Source organism: Neopelma chrysocephalum, unplaced genomic scaffold (assembly GCF_003984885.1).
Source record: "Neopelma chrysocephalum unplaced genomic scaffold, ASM398488v2 Primary Assembly neopelma1_26, whole genome shotgun sequence".
Taxonomy (NCBI): Eukaryota; Metazoa; Chordata; class Aves; order Passeriformes; family Pipridae; genus Neopelma; species Neopelma chrysocephalum.
Window position 1 is genome coordinate 6,361,124 of NW_020897695.1, and position 25,585 is coordinate 6,386,708.

Below are 25,585 nucleotides of genomic sequence, written 5' to 3' on the forward strand. Positions count from 1 at the left end.
AGTTGAAATGGATGAAAAAAGTAGTGGGATAAACTACACCGAGAAGGAGGGACGACATGTTATTAAAGAAGCTAGTAACTTTAGATAAAATTATTCCTATCTGGCCTATAGATATTACACCAGCTGGTTGTTTTTTGGGGTTTTTTTTGAAACACAATCAAGTACAGCTTTCCAGATTAATATCTCTATTCAAAATGAAAATTAGGACTACAATAAGAACAGCCAACACCTACTCAAGAACAAATTACCAGAGTAAGTTTTTTACAGCTCATGAGGAAAATGGCAGTTCACAGATCTTATTTTATCTTGATTGCCCTCCTAAGACTGCAAAGGATTATCACAAAAAGAAATACATAATTTTAGATGATATTTTACTTTATCCGGAATAACGAAATGTTGTATCTGGAAAGTCACATGTACTTATGTTTCCTTTCAATTACTTTTGCAGTTGCATGAACTAAACTAGTCAAACAATTCAAACTCGTGGCTTACTTTCAGATTACATCAACTTTTAATTCCTAATATGAACCATATTTTCATGTTTCCCATTATTATTTGCTTATCTAGTATATACCCAAAATACGAAAAACTTATCCAATTATTTTAGCTAGCAAAATGACACCAGACACATGTAACAGCAGAAAGACATTTAAGAAGCCTTGCTTAAAAAAAAAATCCAAAAATGAGAATTTAATTGACTAAAGACTTGTGCCCCCAGCAGCTTGAAGAAAAGCAACAGCGATTTTTACAAACATCCTTTGAAAATTGGGAGTCATGCAACAGGGGAGTTTTATTATGCTATTCATTCTCATCATCTTCCCCCTCATCCATCCTCAGTTATTTTGAAAACAGACAGGGAAAAGAATTTATGGGAAAATTCTCTGTCTCTTGGGATTCTGCAGTTCCACCTTTACTGCAGAGCTGTGGGGACCACAGGAAAATTTCATATATACTTACAGTGTGCTGTAGCCAGGCTTCTAGATGCAGAACTATGAAAGGAACCTAAAAATCAGTCACTCTAAGTGGAAATACCAACCACTGCCATCCTCGAACTATGTCAAGAGTGGGCATAAGATGTTAATGAGGACTTGGCATGACCTGGAAAGGGCTGAGTAGCACTGCTGGGAAAGAGCGGTTTTGTTAGCATGCCTTTCCCTGCCTGGAAATGCTGAGTTACAGACCAAGTCCTAGTTCAGTTAAAACGTCTTGATGACCCTGCATCCAGCTGAGAGCACCTGCAGTGACAGAGGCTTCATCCTACACTCTTGCTCATCCAGACTGTCACAACCCTTTCCAAGGAAGTGCTGACATTCCCATCACCCTGCATATGGAACAGGTATCACCATTCCTCTGTGTCTCAACAAACTTAGTCGGGTATTGGATTTGGGGGACTCTACACTAAGATAGTCCAGGAAAAATAAAAGAAAAGAGAAAGAGAGAGCACATTACAAGAATGCAAATCAGTGAGCTCATGCAGGCACAAATAGAAAGCAGATTTATTTGAGGAATGAAATAACCAGTGGATGAACTTATTTCATCTGCCATCCACCTTTAAAGCCCTGCAAAGAAAAGACTGTAAGATTCATGGCCTTCACAAGACTCCAAGTGACTCCACAAAGAGTGGGGATTCTCTGCCAAAAACAGCCAGTCTTCACTTTCCTCCAGTCAGTCCTTGGCAGGCAAACCTTAATCACTGCAATATCCAGGCCTGCACATGGATGAGGTCACCGGTCATGATCAGCACATCAGCATGTGTGGTACAGATCCCTATGCATATGAGAGCCAGTTTTTCTCCAATGTATGATCATCCTTCATTTCCACAGAACAGGGCATTACCACTGTACTCTTTTCTTGTCTCCCTGCCCCACCACTGCCTCCTTCTTGTTATTTTTTCTATTATTTCCCCTTACACTGGAACTGACTGCAAGGCATGGTGCCATCATACTGCAGCAAAATCCTCCTTGGCTCTGCCCACCTTGAAAAGACTGACAGAGGAGGAAAAAGTGGCCAAGCCATGAGAGTGAGGAGGTCCAGAAAAGTAACCACTGCCATTCTCACCGTGATCACCTGGATATTCAGTCAACCACCTTCCTTCTTCCAAAAGAACTTGCCTGAACAACAAATTACCATTTTAACTGCACATTCTTTCTCTCACAAAAGGTTTCTAGCAGGCTTTGATCATATGTGCTATGCACATACTCTGAATTTCAAAATGCTTTGCTTACTCTTTTTCTTTTAACCCTTTCCCTCCTGTGTCCCTTAAGCAGCAAGTATCCAATGTATCTACCAGAGAACTAAGCAGCAGAGATTCCTGTACTCAAATTCCAAAATCCAACTTTTTAATGCTGGTCCATTCAAATTTACACAGCTCTACCTATAGCATTGTGAGAAGATTCTTCCCATAAATGGGTATACATCCCAGGGTGCAGCCAGAGCAACCTCCTCAGATCATCATTCCTCCACGCCTACAGCATTCCTGCAGACAGCTCCTCTGAAAATTATAAGCTTTAAGGCAATGCTCTCTGCACACCACCTTCCTTCTTTGTGTCTCCCTGGGAAGGTTCAGCCTTCCTGCCCCAGCATACCCAACACCAGACCTGTTCTGGTGGCACAACGTGAACCCATCAAAACAAACAAGCTGAAGGAAAGGTGTTCATGTTTACTGCTGCTTTTCCATAGCACACTGGCATTTTCAGTCTGGTCCTAGGAGTACAAAGGCTAGATGCACTACATCGCCAACCCACAGTCACAGTAAATACCAAGACTTCTCCACAGGGACTGAGTTGGTTTGGGAAGCATACCTCATTATAGGAAAAAAATTATTATAAAGAATATGGGCAAGAGAGGCCATCCAAACAAACAAGCCTCACTTGACCAGATCACTGACCTTGCCTAGGAATGCAGGTACTGTACACAGGAAGAAAGTTATCTGTGCTCAAGTTGCAGTTAACACCCAGATTCATAAGCTGTTTTCCACAAGAAAAAGCTGTGTGTAAGGTCAGAAGGCAATAAATCACGCTGCATAATGGATCAGCTTATTGTTTAGGACACACACACACAGAAATATCAAAGGCTTTTTGAAATTAACAGTGAGTGATTATGTGAGGCAAATGTACTGAAAATAGAACAGAGTCTCTTAGCTAAGGGTAGAGAATATTCAGCCAAAGGCTTCCTTTGACTCCCACTGCGAACAACGTGGTATGGAAATAAACAAAACCATGTATTAGAAGAATGAAGACTGAAGGCTTTCCACTAACTTATTGTTTTTCTGAACCATTAATTGCTAGACAGCTTTATACGTCACAATAGCATTTCAATTACTGAGCTTTTATATGATAAATTCACTGTACATTTTTGAACACGGGCAAAAATTTTCTAATTATTCAAACATGTCTAATAGGAACAGTTATAAAGGATAACTGAGCAGTTGGTCCTCCATTTGCTGTTATAAAACGCAATCTATGCAAACAGATGATAAGCAATTAACAGGTTTAACAACACATGCGATTAGCTGCAGTCACATTTAGATAGACTGATTCTTATGCACATTAAGTGGATTATTTAATTAAGTGATATGCATTTCAGCAGAATACACTGGATGAGAGTGTGTGCAAGTTCCATGCATATTGAAAAGAAAGTGTCCTTGCGAATTCAATACACACAGGTGGGAACTGTGACATAGACTGTTACTAAGGATTATCCAGTACTTCCTACAAAATCTGATTTTCACTTGCTTATAATTTTGTCAGACTAATATTTTGGGCTGAAACTTTCCATGTTGGATGTGTGCTTCAGGCTATTTTTTTTTTTTACATTAACCAAAATGGTTTAATTATTTCTAAGATAAAAGCCAGGAAAAAAAAAGACATCGTTTCACACATGAGAAAGAGGTACCTGGTACCTCCTCCTTCAAGAATTCAAATATCCCTCTTCTTTCAAACAGGCAGAAAGTGCATTTTAGTCACGGAAGTGGCTCTTGCTAGGCCAATTAAAACCAGTTCAAATCTGATAACACTCTGAACCTTTGCAAATTTGTGAGAGGTGCTGGTTATTTGGTTTAATGCCGGGTACCAGTGACAAGCGCCATCCCCCTGCCATTGCTGCTGCCCATCCTGCAGCCCGGGATGGAGGTCAGGGAAAACCTGCTGGAAAGAGGAGGAGAAAGGAGGTACATCTGGCCCATACAGACCACTTATGCAGAAGAAGAGAGTAGAATCCCATGAAGAAGAGGTTAAAAAGAAGAGGATTTAGCTGACTGAAGTGACCTGGATAATGAGTTTATAATGAAAAAAACCAGCCAGACAAGGTCACGGGTGGAGTACAGTGCCTGACTTTGCAAACTCTGTGTGTTATGTGTGTGCAGCACTTAAGTAAGAATAAAATGCAATTAAAAGGATATAATACCTTGATAACTCAGAAATGTACAATGCAAAGCTAATGTTCTCAGATACTGACTATAACATGCTGCTCCTAAATATTTAGGCCGCTCCATGCAGGTATACTGTTATTGAGACACCAAGCATACCCACAACTGCAGTCAGAAATAAACCCGTTTATCAGGAGAAGATCCCTCTTTTTAAAGCATATATAAAAATACACTCCTGTTTCCATGATTAGAAATGCATATATAAAAAAATGAGAAGCATGATTTGAAGTGCCTCCAACAGCAATCAGCTGGATAGTTCTTACTGTGTCTTTTAAGGAAACATGCCTTGGAAAATCTTTCCAATTTCCTTACAAATCCAGCTATACGCAACTTCATTTCATCAGTCCTGGGGAAAGGACATGGGAGCTACAAATAATGACTGAGAACAAAACATTAAAACAAAACCCTTTGGAAGGTCAAACACTGTGTTTACTCTATAGCTCCTGTGTAGGCTGGTGCACACCTCCTTAGGCACCTATTACCCAGTTGTACTAGCAGCAGAGAGTCTGTGGGGGCAAAATCCCCATGTCTCTGCCTTCGGAGCAGCTATAGCTCAGACCAAGCTCCGGTGTGTTTGCTCCACCACAGCTGTGACATGCCAGCCCTCAGGGTCACCCTGCCAGACGGCAGCAGCAAGGATAGGGCAGTCCTGAACTGCTGTCCTCTGCAGGCAGAAAGTGGGATGGGAAATCTGCCTCAGCACAGGAGAATTTCTGATGTTTTGCAGGGATTTTTGATCTGTAGCCAAGTGTTGGTTAATCATTGACCTTTCTTGTGTTTGTTGCTCAATATAGAGAGGGCATTGCACGTGCAACTACACCACAGTCCAGAGTCGAAATGGAACAAAGTAAGGCAGAAATTTTCTTTGACTGGGGGTTCAAGGTTGTATCCAAAAATTAGTCTTAGAAATATACAGATTCTTTTTTCTTTCAATCGTCAGCTCACTTTTTATGCAGTTCAGCTGTTCTCATTTCAGCAGTGAATTCCACTTTTCATAACTAGTTGATTATGTGATGAATTAGTCTTAAAGGCAGAAGATGAAAAGCAATGATAACTGTGCACTTGAACACTGCTTTTCTTCCTACCCCCTACAATACTATTTATTCCCAGAGACAGAAATTTCAATACTCATTTATGACAACACTATTTTCATGGATTATGTGCTTATTAATGCTAACTTTCCTTCAGCAAAGAAAATCAGCTTCTCCCGGGAGAAAAAAGATTTGCAATTTCATAATAAGTGCAGCATCTCTTAAGTAGTTCTAATTTTAACAGGATGAAGTACATTTTGTTTTACAAGCATGATGGAACCATTACACAGCACAGCACTGCAACCTTTTCAGAATGCAAGCATTTCCTTAGATAGAAGAAAAACAAATCTCATTTTTGGTGAATTACTATTTTCTTATTATTTAAGAATACAGACATATTGGGACTTTACATACTGTGCATTTAAGAAGACAAATACACAAAAAACAAGAGATTCAGAAAAGTTAGGACCTTGAATAATTTTCTTCCATCATTGTAGTATAAACTATTAGTTAACATTTGAAGAATTTTGGCGACGAAAAGGAATACAAGTGGAACTTCACAAGAGATGTATTTGTCAAAGACACATGATCTACTCTCCAGGTCCATTTCTCCATTGTATAAAACTATCTCCAGTAGTACTGCCTGATGTGGCTTATGCTCCCAATAATGTGGCAGAAAAGTGGCCTTGGTGGACACATAGGTTCTCCTCCCCCTCAATTTTGGATGCACTCAGTCTTAATACTTGTAACTGTGATTATTTCTTCCCTACAAAACTAACTCTAGACATAGTAGAGGAATTAAAATATAACATATACAGCAACTTCTTGATTTATATTTGATCTAATTGCTAAACTGCCTATTAGAAACTCGCTAGATCTAGCCCAAAAGTCACCATCAACAAACTATGACAAAATGTGTGTTGGTGCACATAAAGAGAAAAGAATTGCCTCAGAAAAGCAACACAAAGCACCAAGTGAATCGGAAAGAGAATGTGAAAGGCAGAGGGCATGCACTGTAGCTCTTTCATGCTCTGGTTGGTTTTAGTGAGCTTGATTTATGTATAATTAACCATTTTTTCCCCTGCAAACAATTTCATTTGAAGCTGTGCTATCATTTTTACCCCCCATCCTCCTGCTACAGCCACATAAAGCAGTCCAGCTTAATATGGTGACAACTGAAATACATTGCCACAGCAAGACTCCAAACTCTCTATGTTTGCATAAAATCCGACTCTCTTGTCTTCCTCCTGCTCCTCCTATCATCACAAGAATGAAAGAAATTCATAAACTGTAACTCTCAGTCTAATAGAACCTTGGCCAAAATTCAAGCTTGATAATTAATTACATTCTGTCTCTCCAAATTCCCACACTACGCTGACTAAAAGAAATAACTCTTCTTCCCCCCTCCCCCCCCCCCAGACAACAATGTTTTATATGGCTAATGGACACAGCAATTCACCTCTGAGAGAGCTAGAAAGTTAACTGGAAAGAAACAAGAGATACTTACAATACTTGGATAAGACAATGGCAGCAGATGAAAGAGTATTGTAGTAAGTTTTAAGTGTATGTCAACACAGAGGCTAAATCATTGTTCTCTAATTACCCCTTCATCAGAGAATAAAAGCACAGACAATCATACAGGACAGGCAGCTGTGAGGACTTGGTGTCTGAGGGACTATAACAGGTAGAATGATTTGGGATAGGAGGGTATTTGAGACAATTCAGACATGGTTATGAAAAGCTGATAAATCAGTAAGGTAAAATACATTTAAATACAGCACCAGATCTCAGTAAAACAGAGAAGGCATCCAAACCATTTCAGTCTGAAGAATATGAAGCATTAACACTATACCATGATCTTAGACAGCCGTAAAAGAAATCACTACCTCATGCCACTATTCAGTAAATTACCAATATATCAAGAGAAGGAAAGCTATTATGATACCTGTACTGTGCACATAACGTAAACCACTCATCGCGTGGGGATTGTAATCGGAATTTTCTTCTGAGGCTGACATATGAAGACTATAACCTTAAGCAGCACTCTTACAAGATTTTATTGATTGAGTATTTCACATGTATTTGTAAAGGACTTAATTAACTTCTTTCCCTTCTGGGACAAAATGGTGTGCATCATCACTGAAAAAAATCACAAGGCAGGGCTGGCATGAATGGTCTTGCTAACACTGCATGTATTTCACACTGACAAAACCCAGTGCAATTCTTTCTAAATACGGATAATATGGAGATATCATCAATAAAACCTGTGTTGTTCCTTCCTTAATCTGTCATATTTGATGTCCACATCACTGTTTTTATACATGTCGTGTAACCTAGAGGTTGTATCCATTCAAGAACAAGACATTAATATATGGCGATAAACTGTTTTTACATTTGTCATATTACTACGGAGAATATATGCAGTGGATGTTGCCAAAAGCATAGGATTGTTCTCCATTTACCAGATGGTAAATCTAGATCCTGTTTCTGTTTAGTTTAGGTTTCTAAAAACTCTTCAAGTTCTAAATGAGAAACAGGGTAATTTCAATCCAGCTTCAGTTGAAAGCTAGTATTTGAACAACTAATTCAACTCCCATCCAATTCTTCATTCATTGCACTCATACTCAATCTATAGGGCATAAACCTCCAATACTATTATACAAATAAGGTCCAGGATACTACAAGTATAACATCCACTGCATACTGCACCCATGTGCTGAGGTTCATGAGGGGAAGAGGAGGGGCAGACACTGGTCTCTTCTCTGCGGTGACCAGTGACAGGATCTGAGGGAATGGCCTGAGGTTGTGTCAGGGGACATTTTAGGTTGAATATTAGAAAGATGTTTTTCACCCAGAGAGCGTTTGGGCACTGGAACAGGCTCCCCAGGGAAGTGGTCACAGCACCAAGCCTGACAGAGTTCAAGAAGAGTTTGGACAATACTCTCGGGCACGTAGTGTGACTCGTGGGGATGGTCCTGTGCAAGGCCAGGAGTTGGACTCAATGATCCTTGTGGGTCCCTTCCAACTCACCAGATTCTGTGATTCAGTGAGATTTACTGCAATCAGTTCAGGCACCTAAGGCTTGGAACCGTACCCTGGTATCAACAACACACGGACTGGGCAGAGATACAAGAAAACAGCTCAGGTAGAATAATTAGTATCATCAGTTTTCCAAAACAAATCAATCTTGTTCAGCAGCAGAAATGCTGGGTCATTATATAATGGCTGAGAGAAGCAATAAAAAAATCAAACCTTTCTGAGCATAGAAATGGTAAGCAGAATGTTTGTACGAGTGTTTCATTTATTATACTTGATGACTTGTTAGTAAGTATAGAGTTTAACATTAATTCTGCAAGAAAAAATATTTCAATAGTTTTATACCTTTGTGCCTTAGATTTCACAAAAAAACCCCAAACCAATAACATATATACAAACTTGTACAATATATGATTTGCACATATTCAATATATAAAAGTATCAAACATTCCGTGCATGCAAACACACATAAAAACTATGACAAAAAATACTTGTCTAAATATACTATTTTCTATTACAAAGTGGAAAGGATGGAGCCATGAGACAAAGACTGCCTCTATGCCAGTGTTTGCTTTAAACTGGACTGTTCTAGAACTATCATCCCCAACATTTATTGGAACTTTTCAAGTCATGAAGTTAATTCCTATCTTTTATAGAGCTGTAATGTAATTTCACCAATTTAGGTGCAATTATTTTCAATTTATACATATGACAATCAAGGAAATGCAGTATCATAAAAAGGGTATTTAAGTTTTATTTTTCACTCAAGTTTAGATATCCCAATGCCTTTTTTTGTTGTGCTAGGTGTATATTTATACATTTGATTTAGAATGTATTATCACACAAAACTCTGATCATCAATATTATAGTTTTCTTGCTTTCTCCTTATTACTCTCATGTAGGGAATATTTGCAGTACACAATAAAATAGCTCTAATACTGTTTCAGTGTCAAAACTAATGGAAAGCACCACAAATCCCAATACTGTAAATCATGCTTCCTTCCTCCTCTTGGTGACAAAACGTCATTACAGCTGAATCCAAGCACAACACACAAAATGTTCTTACAGTGTTTTGCATGGGCATTGAGCCTTTTATCTACAGATCCTAACAGTCCTTAGAAGTTTGAATTTCAGTCTGCAGACTCCTCACAATACACAGCTAAAATATAATACAGAATAGATTATATATATATATACAGAAGATATAATACAGAACTACATTAGCCGCCTATCGTTGCATCAGGGCACATAAAAGAAGTGCTTTACTTGAAATGGTACTCCCAGGTCAAAGAGGATTCATATATCTGCTTTTTCAGATGATGCACTGAACAGCCCTCTCACTCTCATCTGGCAGCTCAGACAGATCTCAAGGGGAATTTATTACCAAAACAGTCTCAAAATAAAATGAAGAAGTTGCTAATTCACCAAAGCTACTCTTAGCTCTAGCTGGGTATCCTGAGCAGGAGGAAGACAGGCAACAGCAGCAATATATGGACTTCCTCGATCAAAGGCATTTAGGGTAAGTCTGCTCAGGATCAGACCTATTCTCAGGGCTTGTGCCCTCTACAGAGGGGGAAATCCTGTTTATGAACTCTCATCCAGGTGGCCTCTTAGGAATGCTGGACTTTTCCAAATAGAACATTTAAAAGAATGAGGGATTAGATTATCATTTAACATGTTATGCAGGCTACACCTTTTAAATAATCAACTCGTACATAGATCCTGAATATACAGATACAAAATAGATATACTATAGAGATACAGTCACAATATAGATACTCATCTACTGATCCTGACTGACTGATCTTCACCTTCAGCACATATCCCAAATCAATGCAGAATCCAGGACTTTCTGTAGCGGTTCTCTCTGCATCTTTGAAGTCTTTGATCACAGGTGCTAATTCTTCCCAGAGCTGGTGATAACCCTTGAAATGCCTCACGCACTTGAGGAACAATGACCAAACTACAGCATATCTTTTGGGTCTTAGAAGAACTTTTCCTAACTACTAAATGCAATATAGCTGTCTCCTTGCAATGCCTCCTTTTTTTTTAATCAGTAATGGTAATCATGGGGGTTATAGCACTTGAGCTTCATTTTTTTCAGCTCTTTACAAGCTTTACAACACTGAAGATCCTCTACCTTTCTCTGAAGGTCATGGGACTCCAAATGAATATGTTGATAATTAGGACAATACTACAAAGCATTAATCTGAAATAAAGACTGAGACTTTAAAACTTTGTAAGAAAATGTGTAAAAAAAGCCAAAAAACTCACAAAGCTAACAATGAAATTCGTTACAGTAAAATGGCCAGTCTGCTTTTCTAAGACTTCCAGAACATCTGAGACATTGCCGAATCTTAGCGACCTAACTACCAACAGTCTGATGTAAGTGATACAGGTAGGATTAAAAAGCTTTCTTGATTTCAAAGAATATACTGGAACATCACCGGGAAAAGTGACTCTTTGGTAATGCAAGTCTACTGATGATTTTCATTTACTACAAATAATGTGTATGATTCAGTTCTTCATTTCCCCATTAATTTTATATCCTTTGTCATGGACTGTTGTTGGTTACCCTGACTGGCTGGTACCACTGTAAAGCAAGAAGAGAATCAGTTTTGCAGATTTTAAGTCCAAGACAGCTAGTAATAAAAGAAAATATATGGACATCTGGATCAAGAATATCTTGAACAGGAACTTAAAAATGACTCATACAATGGAGCCATTAAATTGCAGAATTACTGAACATTACATACATTACAGAAATGCTGCTTATATTTTGTTTTATTGACACGGTAAATTACCAGTTTGTTCACTGTAACACATACTTTTAAATTATCTGTTCAGATTTATCAGCATAACTGGATTTATTACACACATGTAGACACCTGCTTTATAAAACATATCAACTGTGCCAAAACGACCACACTGGAATCCTCTGGCGCTCATCCAAGAGGAAATGCATTGAAAGCATCACTGAACTGCCCTAAGAAGCCTCCAGTTGTTAATGAAGAGATCACCAGCCAAAGTAGAAAATATTTTATGATTTGCTAATCTCCGTGTCAAAAAGATTAAAGAAAATTTACTATATTTTGGTCATTTGGCCATTATTACACAAGATGAAGACCAAGACTAAGAATTCTTTTCTTGTGAGAAGTGACTGGTATCTTTACTGTCACCTAGTGCCTTTTTGCATAAACACTTAAATTTTATTTATAACAGAGGTAAAAGTCAAAGGCAAAAGGATAAAAATGGAAAAAAATCCCACATTCTCATATGAATTTAAATAACACAAGACTTACCACTCTTCTGACGGAAAGTAAAAGTTTTTTTGACTGCCTATTTCCAAGTATCACCCCAACATTAGGGGGTATTTCCCTCAGAGATACCTTTCCTTCTGGGGCCACTGCTGAAGGCCAAGTGGGACACCCTCTGCAACATCTCAAGTATCACTGGGCATCAGGATGTTGGCAGCTGACCCTAGATGTTAATTACATTCCCAAACATGAGGCTGCAGTCAATCAAAGGCACACTTCGTGATTCAGATTTGGTGCTGAAAAGCCTTCTCCATCAGGAGTCTTGTGGGAGTAGTTAATGACAGTAACCCCTGGGGGATTCCACACACACCAAACCACCAGACTAAAGGATGCTTCCAAAAGGTTTCTGTGACTGCCTACCAAGACACCTGTCTGGACCATTGCACGCTTTGGTGCTTTTGTAAATGGGCTGGCCACTATCTTTCTAAGCACAATATTCCAATGAAATAAATCAAAAGTTCAACTTTTTTTTTTTTCAAAAATAGTTTGCTTTTACTTGTTTTGAAACCTTCTGACAGGTAAAGTTTTGATTCAGGTCATCTCTATGGTGTACACATGACAATCCATCAGATAAATTTCAAAGTCTTCTTCAGCTTTGAAGGTCAGTTACTCCAGCTCTACAAGCCAAGCTCTCGCATTAGGCAAAAATTCTGTAAGAAATTTTCAGTGATTAAGAAGGGTGTATACATGCAGAAGAGTTAATAATGTTATTTTCTGGACAAACTAGTTGGAACAACCCCTCTTCACAACTGCAACTCTAAATATTTCACCCGTATGCTACTTTCACATGTTCCAAGTCAGAATTATTCATATAGAGGAATACAGGGAAATACAGCCTTATTATGGTGTGGTGAATTGGCCTTTACCACATGTTCTTCTGGTAATGTAAAAAAATGATGCCCAGAAATTGCATCAACAATGTTGTTACACTGAAGACTGAGCAAATGGATTTTTCTGTAGAAGTTCATGAGCATGGAAATACATTTTGATTCCTAGTAAACATGAAGATGCTTTGTTTATTTAGTGCTGAGCTGAACAATGGACCAATTCAGTCTTAGGGCAAGACTGATTTCCAGAGGTCTTGAGAACAAACACTTCAGTACACAAGTGTTTTGAGGTCTCACTGTACGGGAGGAATAACCCCAAACCCAGGAAAAATTAGGAAGGAAGGGAAGACATCCTGGGGCTATAGTTATTGTGGGACATCACCAAAAAATGAGAGAAATGGAAAAGATGTTTTTGAGTAAAGCATTGCTAACAGCATGTATGTAAGAAAGCTCCTGTAAATAGTCCTAAAATAGTGGTAGGGCTTTTTTTTTCTTCAATCCACCACATTAAGAAAATAAATCTCTCTTTCCTCAACATTCGTGAAGATCTTAGAGAGAAAATTTTGATACCAATAAACTGACCACTATAAAGAATGATTGTTACATATTGACCACTGAATGGTCAACAGATAGCAATGACATACCTCTAATAATGATATGCTTTGACCTTAGGCAAATAATTCCAGAGTTTCTTTTTTTTTTTTTACAGTGTTCACAGAGGAAATCATTACTGATTTAGATAGATATTTCAAAGTTCAGTTCAGTTAAGAGCTTTACTTAGATTTTAGACTTCATTTTGTTTTTAGGCTAATTTATCTTATTCTCCTCCTTTCTCTTCCCTAGTAAGGCTGTATATTAAAATTTCATGTCCTTTTCTATAAAATAATTAATAAAAAAAAAGAAGGTGAAAAAAAGAAGCCTGCTATGGTGATAAAAGAGAAAACATGAGCAGATTGCCTTGCAATACATAGATCGCTTTTGAAAGCTACAATACAAGAATGAAATAGTACCATTATTAATAAATTTAGCAATGAATAATCACAGGTCTAAGAATTATCATTATCTGGTTGTGATTGAGCTAACAAGTAGGAGTACAACACCTCATTTTTGAATGGCACTGTCAAACAATTTTAAGAAAATATTTTCATGTGAGTGTTCCTTTCAGGATTTTTGTGGAAACTGGAAATGGGAGGGTTTTCTTGTCAAGATTTTTGCTCTGTTGTGTATACGCAGTAATGGTGTTAGAGTAGTTCTGCTGAAGAGTTTCAAATCTGATATTTGCTATAAAATTTCAAACGCAAATCTGTGAACTTCTCAAAACATAAGAATAAATAAGAAAATTGAAACTTGATACTCCAAGGATATCTTTTCCTATCCTAACATTGCACCTTACACATATCATTACAGTCACAATATAACTACTGCTCATTTTGCACTTTTACAAATAGCGGATAATGTCAGAAGTCAGCATCCCTCACTCCCAATATATTTTCTGACATTCATTATGCTTATAACCTATGTAAGATCCTTAGGGCATCCTCAAGCCTATTCACGTAGTAAAAACTAAATGAATACCTATTAAACTAAGTAAGTTCTGATCACAACAAAGGTTTTACACATTTTCATAGAAATTTACACAATTTCATAGAAACCAGATTTTTTTTAATGAAACTGTCAAAAGTTCTCTGACAATAGACTCCTACAGTTAATTTTTTTCTTTTCATTCAAAAAATAATGTTTTGCACTAAATAACAAGATAATACTACACTAATCTGCATTACTCAGTTAATTTACTAAGGGCTGTTCAGCTATTTGTTGTGCACTCGATCTACATCTTCATGGCTATCCAAGAGTCATGCACAGTCTTGACACCTAGGAATGGTGAATCCACTCTCCAATATACTGGAAAAAAACAGCAAGATGTGCCACACTTCCAACAGCATCTGGGAAACTTTACGTAATCACACCAAGTTCAAATACGCTCATTGTCCAAACCAGCAATTTAAACAGCCCTGATCTAGATGTGCAGAAAAGGCAATCAGCAAACACTGATTCTTTAACCATTTAGGGAAAAAAATATTATTAAGTTGTGTTCCCATTTAATCTCATTTCTACATAGATCAGTCTCAAAAAATTGATCTCCATTTCAGCAAAATCAATTTGATTACATCCATGATGACAGTGAAAGCATTTTTATCAGCTGCAACTGAAATGGCTAAAATCCAAATACCTTCAGAGATCACTAAAAACTTCAGTAAAAAATTCAATTTTTATATTCAATTACCTGGCAAGTATCTCAAGAGTAATAGTAGCCTATTTCTTGCTATAGGATGCAGAAAATTTAGAACTGTATAACACTACAAAAAAATCATGTGTATAATTATTACCATATATATCACAAAGTGGCTTTCAGATCACTGAAAATTTTTATTAAAATAATGAAATTGCTTGTAGAAGTGCCAACAGATAACAGTGTAACGTTACCCTACTGATGTATAATTTGAATGCTACGCAACCAAAAGAAATCTGTCATAACACCCCACACAATACAGAATAGTCAAATGCTTTATTCTTCCTGTCAAACAATTAACTGCTGCTTTTTTAGATCTGAAAATGAGCATATAAATATTATGCTAACTTGCAACAAAATGACCTGGAATTCAAATTTGGATTCACAGCTAACATATATAACTTAAACAATCCTCTCCTGTAGAATACATAGTAAGTAATTAATTGAGAGAAAAAACTAAAAATCACATGCTCAAGTAGAGGACAGAGTCTTTATATTGCTTGCATTGGACTTATTTTAGCCTTGTTCACCTTTTATGAAACAGTGCAGCTTCAAATGGTAACACCAGGAAACCTCTGAGCTTCAAGAATAAAGGTTGGCATCAAGGAACTAAACACAAAAGCAGTATTTTAGTTTCAGATGTGCTTTGCAAGAACTGAGTTTGCTCTGTGTTTTTGTTACAAGCTGCTGACACCCTGCATAGGAAACACAGTTATTTTCAATTACTCCTGCAGGAAACAGCTCTGGTGGTTCCCTCTGAGGTGCTGTCCCTGCACTGGGATGGCCTCTCCCTTTTCCCAAAAGGAAGCATGAATATTGTGTACAGTCATCATCACTGACTCATCGTCATCATCTTTCCAGTGGTGTCAGAGGTTGCCTCCTCTCAGCGCAGCCAGCAGACCCGCATGCAAGTTTTGAGGAATTCCACAAAAGGAGGAGGACTTGGTACCACACCTGCTCCCCATCCTGCCTCACCAGGGACAAGCACCCCAACTGTTCTGTGCACCAAGTGAGGACATCACACAAGGATGCTCCCCTGGGGGGAAAGATCTAAGCACAACATGCCTCAGCCTGGACCACCCAGTTGTAAAGGGAGACAAATCCCATCCATATTATACCAGGAAGCCTAAAACACTGGTCATGGTTCCACCACAAAGTGTAATCACTTTGCTGTAGGAGATGATCACCTTGTACCACAGGGATTTCAAAACAGTTATTGTATGGAAACAAGCATCGTTTTAATAAAAAAAAAAAATAGAGGTAAATTTTAAAATTATTTTGATTCCAAACACTAAAGAAATGCTGTGTTTTTCTTCCTTTCCTTAAACAAAATGACTGCATACGGAAAGACAGAACACCTCTTACATGACCATGAGCAACAAAACACTCTTGGCAGTGTTTACCCAGTTTTAATCAGCAGACAGAGTTTAAAAAAAAAAACAACCCACAAAACCAAAAGACAACAGACTAAAAATCAAATAAAAAAACTACCTCAGGAACTATAGGAAGCAGTACCATCTCAATAAAAGTCACGATTAAAGCTTTTAACTCAACTATGAACCTTCCCAATTACTTCCAGCACTGAGTAACATTCTGAAGTTAGCAGCACTGACCCTCACTCTTGGTTCCCTGCTGCAATGCTGTTTTCTGGCAGAGAAGGAATCTGCAAATCGGAAGTATAGCCCATATACAAGGCAGACTTCAAACAAAGGACCATTGTCACAACGAGGAGCCTACTATGAATAATCTCATTATTGCAAACATGAATGATCTGACTCATGAAGTGTCTGCAGCGATGTTTCGGGCTACAATCACTCGCTTATACACAAAGCACACCTGGCTATTTCACACTCCTCCAGCAAATAGATGCTTAGTAATGCTATGTGGTTTTATAAAAAGTCTGGAGACAGTACAGCCGCAGTTAAGAGGAAATTAATTCTCCTATCATTATGTATTTATCTTTCCCTTCTTTAAGAAAGGGGAATAACGCCTACTCCTACCTAGCATATTCTGCTTTTCACATTAAGATAAAACACTTCAAATCATTTAGGATACAACCAAAGAAGCCTTAGGCAGCTCTAAGTACCCCATACTCAACTCGCACTGATCTGTTCCCTGAGGAAGCCAGCCAGGGTGGCCAGCACACACAGGTCACCTGCACCCACCCCAGCACACAGGTACCCAGCAGCGCACCTGCCTTCGCCATCCTCGTGACCACCTCGGGCTCTGCAACACCTGCCTGTGTGCGCACAGCACCGGAATGCAGTGACACACGCAAGGTGAGGCTGCACCGTGCTTCGAGGATGGCCAGCCAAAAGATCTTGCAGTCCCTTAGACCAGCCCTGCTTAAAAAAAATGCTGGTGACACAGCACGGCACAGGTACAAAGCTGGATGAACCCTGCGGGTGTAACGCCACTTTTCATGGTTCTTCTGCCTTTAGTGGGAAAACTGTCATTGTCAAGCCACTAAGGATTAATACTAGAAAATAAACATTACAGAAAACATTCACAGAAGGCGAAAAGAAAGGTGCAAGTAAATCAATCTACATTCTTTATAAACAAGAAACCAACTCAATTTAACTGCAAAACTCAACTTACCAAACCTTTGGCAGCCCAAGCAGGCAGGAGTCCATAATGTGATAAAATGATTATTAAAAAAAAAATAATTGAAACACATAAGTGTTTCTTAGTAAGACAAATTAAGTTTCTTTATGAGCATATTCCCAAGCTGAACACACATTTTAACTTGAAATAGAGGGACTGTTTTGTTAAAGCATTATGTAGATGTGAAGCTGCTTTTATGTAACTCAAAGAAGAACTCTTTATCAGAGAAACATGTTGTATCATGTTGTTAGAATATTATAGAGATAAAAGGATAATAATTGAAATATTTGCATATTTTTAGTACAAAGAAATAATGAATGCTAACAGACTATTTGTTGTCACATTAGCTTCAAACAAATAAGTAAACAAGTGTTGATTTACTACTGTGTGTCTTGGGCTGTAGGATGGTAAAATTCCACTGACTGTAGTTTAAATAAAGGTCTAGAAAAGTAATGGAAAAAAATCCTATCAAGCTCATAATTGAGGACAAATCAGTGGTACAATGTGAGGTGTTTAACTTTATTAAAACAATTAATGAATTTACCTTGTTTATTCATAGTAAACTGCAATTTCTTACATCTGCACTTTAAAGAAGTGTTGACATGTTGAGGGTTGCATGCCATACCCTTCAAAAATAACAAACCCACTGAATCTGTTCTGCAAAACTTGGCATCACCTCTGCCTCTGGAGTCCAGGTCCCCAGCCTGGGGTCCTGCTGCTGCAGCCAGACACATCTCCTGGTACTTTTCAGTTCCATTTTTGATGCCACCATTGTCACTGTGACCATTTCCAGAATCTGATAATTTTAATTGTTACCTCCCAACCTCTACACTTAATAAACTGCAGATGAGCTTGTAGAGCCTCCCTTTGCAATGCTAGCCTCAGTCAGCTAAAAGAGTTTTCTCCCCTCCCTTGTGCCTCACTGCAGCAGGCAAGGCGGGGAAAGAGAGGAGAAGGAGGAAGGGGAAAATGAACTTGAGCTTGCACATACACATATATGTTTACACACGCATACATGTGTGCACAAATACATACTTACATGCATACAGTACACATACAAATACGGGATGTATATATAATTAGAAATTAAAGGTGGAGCCCTGAATTCACATACTCAGCAGCTGCTTTAGCTAATGACTCCAGGTTTTGCTCCCGTTTTATATTGAAGCTCCCTGGCAAACCAAATCCAACAGCTGGCGTTTGATTCAGCAGGTTGGTGGCACCAAAAAAATTCTTCTGAAATTCTCTCCGTTACACCTGATACCCATGAAGAGCACCTGGAAGGTGTGTGCTCACACCGCTGCAGAGGTTAGTGCTAGGCAGCAAATGACGAGATGTAAAAATTCATCATATACCCTTAATCGCATGCAGCAGTAGGATCACATTTGAGAGTACTTAAGGGATTTAAGAAATCAATTTTAAAATAGTTTCAGCTTTTTTTCAGAGACGGCAAGTGGATTAAAAGAGTGTTTATTTCAAGTAGTATAGCTAAGGCCTCACAACTCCATGTGTAGATATCCCTTAGAGAAAGAATTCCCTTCCATAGCTGAAACCAATTCTACTGTAAACAGATCAGATTAAACCAAAATGAGACATTCTGAATGTAGTATTAGACTGTCAGCATATTCCTTCGTAATTCCACAGGTATTTTGGAATGGCACAGATCAACCACAGATAAATAAAAGAAAGAGCAATTCCCAACTATGTATTTGTAACTATTTTCTCATTCCCTCACAATAATAAAGTATTCTCCCGTAAATGTCATGGAATTACAGCATTCTAGACTTCATCTTAGAAATAACAGAGATGTTTCTGGGAAATAATAATACTTTTGGAAGTATTAGCAGGCTATTGTTCCATTTATGTGTAACTTGAAAATTTTGAAATTTTAAAACTTGTAGAACCTTTAGACTAAAGTTTCTTAATGTCATTCTACCAAGAAAAAAATATATACAGTAGAAGCATAACTCCAAATAAAATTGCTGACATAGTCTTAAATACCAAGAAGTAGTGAAAAGTCCTGAATCTGAATTAAAAAATAAATTTTAAAAAATCAAATTGTGATGAGATTTCTTAACCTAAGTCTTTAGTTGTCTTAAAATTTGCAGCATATTATGGTTATTAAGCAGAACACATTTTTATGTGAGTGTAAAAGTTTGGGACTTTCCTCATATGACCTTCCTGGCATACTGCCAAGGCTCAGCTCTTGTTGACATTTAATCTGAACATAATCCCTGAAATCTCTGCGCCATTACTAGGTTGCATGGGAATGATTCCCCAACAACATACACGGAATTGTGCTGTAAATTTTATTTTCAGCTCACGGCTGTTCCCCTTCCTTACCAGCTGTTGCAAATTACTTGTTTGAATAAATATAAATTATCTATACCTTTTTTTGTTATAGAATCATATAATACCTAAAAGAGAAAACAAGTCCAACATTTCTTATTTCAGTTGGTTTTCTACTGATGGTACCATATTGTTAAGGGAGTAAACTCCAGAAAACAAATAATGTTCAGCAGCTGATGAAAAGCCTGGGTAACGAGCTGTAGTGGCACAAACAACCCCATTGACTCTAAACAGGAGCAAGACCACACTGCAGCAGAGGGACAAGGGTTCCAGCTGAGGGTACTCACACTTGAGACTGTGGTCTGAATAAGCAACTGCCTTTACAAAAAAAGCTTACACTTAAAAGAGCTTTTTTCATATTCAAAGATGTCTCTGATCTCTGAAGCCAACTGCCTTTTTGTCATGAATGCTGTGAAAAATCACAGTGTCCAAGATTTCCACATCTGTGATTTTTGGCACTTGTGCAAGAGTAGGAACTGAATAACTGATGTCTGAACAACACTAACGAAAATGAGACAACACAGCAATTTGTCCCACAGGAAAACATGGAAAAGCCTCAGAATCACTGCAATAAGTGTGGATCTCTCACTGTTTTCTGTGTGCTCAGGATCTCACAAGTATTTTCCCCCTGTATTCCCTGTAGAAAGGATCTAGGTAGGCAAAGCAGCACTGACTTTACTAATGCAGGTCCTAAAAGCAGTGAATCATACGGCAGTAAGAGCTCCAGTATGGGATGCAAAGACCTACCCATTGACCTGCATACTTAGTTCAGCAACAATCTAAGTGTCATTACAGTTCATGGGAGCTAGCACCAGTCTACCTACATTTGCTGATGTCCAATTTCTGCCTGAAGCAAAGATTGGCTCTTATTGAGACTTATTTACTGAGTGATCCCAACATTTTCCCTTTCCTATGCAAATTAAGTAAATAGAGTGAAAAAGAAAGATTAATTATTCACTGCAAAAGGTGAACTCAATTTAAGAAAGTATAAAACTATGACATATAAATCAATTTTTTTTTTAAACTCCTAATTTTCAGCAGAGAGCTGAAAAACTTGCTTTTTTCAGCGGGCTCTTCTCCCTGTGCATTAACCCCTTCCCAGAAAGACTTTTCCTACACAAAGTTGACCAAAGACCATAATTCTGTGGGAAGAGAGAAAGTGCTCTGAAGCACTCATAAAGGCTTATTTTATTACCTCTAAGTTACTTCTAATGCTAATCTCTTCATACATGTAAACAAGTATCCTATTTCAAAGGTTTTCCTTTGGGTTGGGGTGCAGAGGACCTTTCAGTTGTTCTCCTTCTGCTCTTTAAGGAAGCTAAACTCCAAGGAAAAACAGGAGTTACTTCTCCAGTCCCGTTTCCTACATCAGAGTGGCTTGATCCAACAAAGAGCCGCTCAAGTCAATGGGGAGTTGTTAATGTTTGGTTTAAACCATGTAACAGTGAGAAATTGAGAAACATGTTTTCACCTGGCCTTCAGCCATGCACAATGCCACCGCTAATGAGTGGCTGCTATAACGAGACCTTTTGCAAGAGTCATATGTGAGATGAATTAACAAACACAATGCACACCTCACCCCCATCTCACAGAGGGGAAATATCATTGCAGCTTTATCATAAGTATGCTTAGGTGTTCTGATGCCAGCCTACTGCCAAAGGAATTCACCGATAGGGAAGGGCTAGGTCTGTTTGCAATGCAGTCCTCCCTTGGGAGATGCATTTCACGGCTTCCAGCCAAAGCCTCCAAAACGCCTCCAGGGTAGCAGTTGGGCTGGAGCTGCCCCATCACGCCCTTCCACTGCAGCCGGATTTGCCTATTTTTGCAGTTGGCACCACCAAAGGCTACAAAAACTTGTAGTCAGCACAATCCCTTCCAGACTTTTCAGTCTCTTCAGCTAATAAATACTGAGAGCAGTGCATAGACTGGCAACAACTGTAAACATAGTTTACATGGGAGACTCTGCACCTCTCTCAGTCTTTCATAACAATTTCTGTGTGACTATTACCATCATGTCCCTCACTAGCCTCAAAAGAAAACTGCCTACCACACCAGCTTGTAAAAACATCATTTCACCTAGCACTGCCGTAACAAAATCTTTTTTGCTCAGTGTTTCTAATCCCCATGATAACAGTGCTGGACACATAGTGTCATGATGATGAAAACAATACTGGTTTGAATATGACTCAGCAGTGGTTTCTTCCTTTGCTGCTCCAGCAGCACCAAGAATGGGCTCAGGAGCTTAAATCTTGATGCTAAATACATGTTCACTGAGTAGCCAATCCTATCATTTTCAAGACAAAAGAACAAGTCTGTGCAGCCCACAGCTACTGTTGATGTACATCTTACAAACAGTACACCACGTACTACCTAAATGAAAAATGCTTTCAACAGTGAGTGAGGAAGACTATGGTTTTAGTAATGTCTCCATTTGTAATTAAAAATTCAGACAAGAGAAAAAATGTCAGAAAGACAGCAATCAAGGATTATAAAGAATATTGCATATACAGGTGCACCTTGTACAAACAATTTTTGGAACACATTCAGTCAAAGCACCATCAGTGTTCAGGAATCCAATGTTCCTTTCCAACAGAGAACTGCAGATGGCTTCACAAACTAGAAGTCCCACAGAGGAAAGTAAACACTACCTATTTTTACATAAAGTGCTCCAAAGCAAGCCTGAAGAGTGAAGTTAAAAAAAAAAAAATCTGTGCGTGCAAGCAAATGTAAAACTGTATGTGCAATTACCATAACCCCGCGTGATAAGTAAATATATACATACCAGAACAGTAATTACTTATTTAACTTGCTTTTGTGGGCCTGTGATGACACTGGCTTTGTGAGCTACTGCTGTATCTCTGTTTGCAAATGAGCTGCATGATGGAAGAGCACTCTCTCGAAAGCTCATTCAAGCTCAGAGGGACTGGTTTTGTTGTGATGCTAGCTTGACATCAAACTTGAGTTGTGCTCCTAACCTGACTCTTATTCAAAGAGAAAAGATATTAGCACTCTGGAAGGGGTGCTGTAAACTTGAGCAGATGGCCCACAGGGAAGAGGAGGAGGTGGCTTGATATTGTTGTGCATAACAGCACCTAGTGATGCAGTGAGGACGTAAACATTTGTATTTCAGTATCCTCTGCAAACGTTAAGCCTGAGAGAGGCTGGTCTAGTCTATAAAATGCATCAGAATCCAGAGGCTCAGGGGGAAAAGGCAGAGCCAGTTCAAATCCGCATCTCTACACTGTCTTCGCCTGCAAAACATTGTTACGTCTTCAATAATGGCTGCTGAGAACAGTCCCTCTCCCATGCCATCCTGCCACAGGTGTCATCTGGGAATGCGCTAATTGGCATGGACCAAAATCGTGTCACAGAATGTGCTAGAAATTAAACAATACGGACAACCAGAAGATACAAGTCCTGGCCCTGATTAATTTACTCATGCAGACAAAGCAGTGGTGGAGCAAAGTGGAAGTGGAGTCTTTAAAGCCCATCGCTGTGGTTAAAATACAAACATCAGAAACAGGGCGGTACAGCAGGACCAAACACTAAGATTCCGAAGTTTAGCCCTGCAGCCACAACGTGACCCAGCTAGTGCCACAAGAAAGCAGGAAGCACAAAGAAGTTTTAAACAGAAAGTCAAACTTTTCTCTGGAAATAAAGAGGCCAGAAGATGAGTGCTACAATAGATATCAGGGCGCTGGCAAAGGCAGAGTGTGAAATGGATCCTTTCCAGCATTCAGTTTAGGAAGACAAACACTGTTCACAAATTCACTGTAGCCCTGCTTATTTTCCAAGCTCCTTAACTCATGCCAAAGGGCCTGGACTTTCTGAACATCCTGTTCTGTTTCCTCCACCGCTAGTCTTAGTCGTCAGTACTAAATATCTTTATTTCAGAGTCACATTTTCTATCATTTTATTCCAAACTCCTCCCTCTGTAGCTTTTGTATTTTACCGCTGGGTAAGAGTGAAGACACACAGATTAATGAGAAGTCTGAACAGCACATTAGGTTACACCTATTGTAAGAACCCTCCTCAGTAAGCACCCCAAGGCGCTGCATAAGAATAAAACTACACCAATCACATTTAAAACTGACAAAAAGCTTGCAGATAGGGGCATGCCTTGAAGCATAAAGACTGCTGGTTAAACGAATTCATGATTCCCAAAAGTCTCAGAGCCACATGAACACAGACCATTTCCCCTGTCATTGCCTGGGTGCATTAGTGATCTACTTGGATGTAAAGCTAAAGAATTTTCACAATGGCCTACTGGCAGGAAAAATATTCACACCTGACAAGGACAGGAAAACAGTTCTAGTCCATGAGTAGTAGCTGGCCATTTCAGGGATTTCCTATCTGATGAGCAGCAATTCCTCCTGCACCTCTCAAAGGTGGCTGCAGAACACATTTCTGCTCCTGGCTCTGCTCCTCCACAGCTGCGAAAAGTCCAAGGTACAAGTGGACTATAGCAGCACAGGCTTGGGCAGAGACAGGAATGTCATGTGTCACCCTACTGACTTAAGCTCCCAGATCCACTGCTCTTGGGACCCCACTAACACCACAGGAAATGATAGCAAAGACCTTGACATGGCTGAGGTGCACCCTGGGTCTGGCTCACCCACCCGCACAGGCACACCTCCTGGCCACTAGGGCAAATCACATGGGAGAAGGTGTTTCCCTTGGTACAAGAGGGAACTGCTGCTGTCACGGAAGTGCCAGAAAGCCTGTCACATGGACACAAAACAGTCCACTTGTTTCCCACTGCTCTGCCATAAGACTTCCTATCTTCCTTCCTTGTCCTTCCCACGGCAGGCAAGGCTGAGACCAAAGCATGCAGTCAGAGTTACAAGGAACCAACTGGTGATCTTATTTGCCTTAAAACAACTGCATTTCTACACTGGCCAGTTCCAGTGCTCAAGCAGCCACGGGGCACAGCAGGTGCTCCCACAGGAACCTTAGATCTCAATGGCACCTTCAAAGCACCCCAGAAAGGAATATGGATGACCCTGCACTTGGTCTCAAGGTCATCAGGAGCTGCTGCTGGCTGTCAGTACCTACGTCATGAGACAGAGCAGCAAAGCTACAAGCAGCAGGCACAATCCCACTGTGCTCCAATCCCCCATGCCCTCCATATAACCCTTTTATTGGAATCCTTCTGTGTGGCTCCTCATTCGTAGCTACTGGGCTGATTATGCTGCTGTCTGGAAAGCATCACTCGTGTGTAAAGTTCCCATGTAACTACTTCAGCTTGCCCCGCCATTTTGAGGCAGAAGTGGTTAAACCAATATACAGATAATCAGCTGGCCCTTGTGGAGATTTACTTCCCTTTCTTGAGATAACTCAGGAGAATAGAACTATGTGATGCACTTGCAGCCTCTTCAAACAAGTAGTGTTGGAAAACAGCTGTGGCCTGCAAACCTTAACAAACAGTAGTGTGTCTTACTTTACATTCAACCTTACTTTAAAATTACGTACTTATTAACACACACACAAAAAAGAGGAAAAGGATGTAACACAAATTAAAAGTGAACAGGAGGCTGCAGTTTCAATAGTGAAGTCAAGCTAAGGCCTGAGGGCCATCAAAACTTATATCTGTTCCCAATTACTTTGTATGCACATGAACATTCTAAAAATTGTGGAATTAAAAAAACACAATTAAAAATTCTTATGTCTGCCAACATAGTGACAATTTGTGAAGAGCATTGACT

General features: G+C 39.1%; 1 protein-coding gene across 1 annotated transcript in view; it reads right to left on the reverse strand.

The window, feature by feature from the left end:
- Window positions 1-25,585, reverse strand: part of THRB (thyroid hormone receptor beta) — a 161,739-nt gene that overhangs the window by 87,801 nt on the left and 48,353 nt on the right. The window lies entirely within an intron of this gene.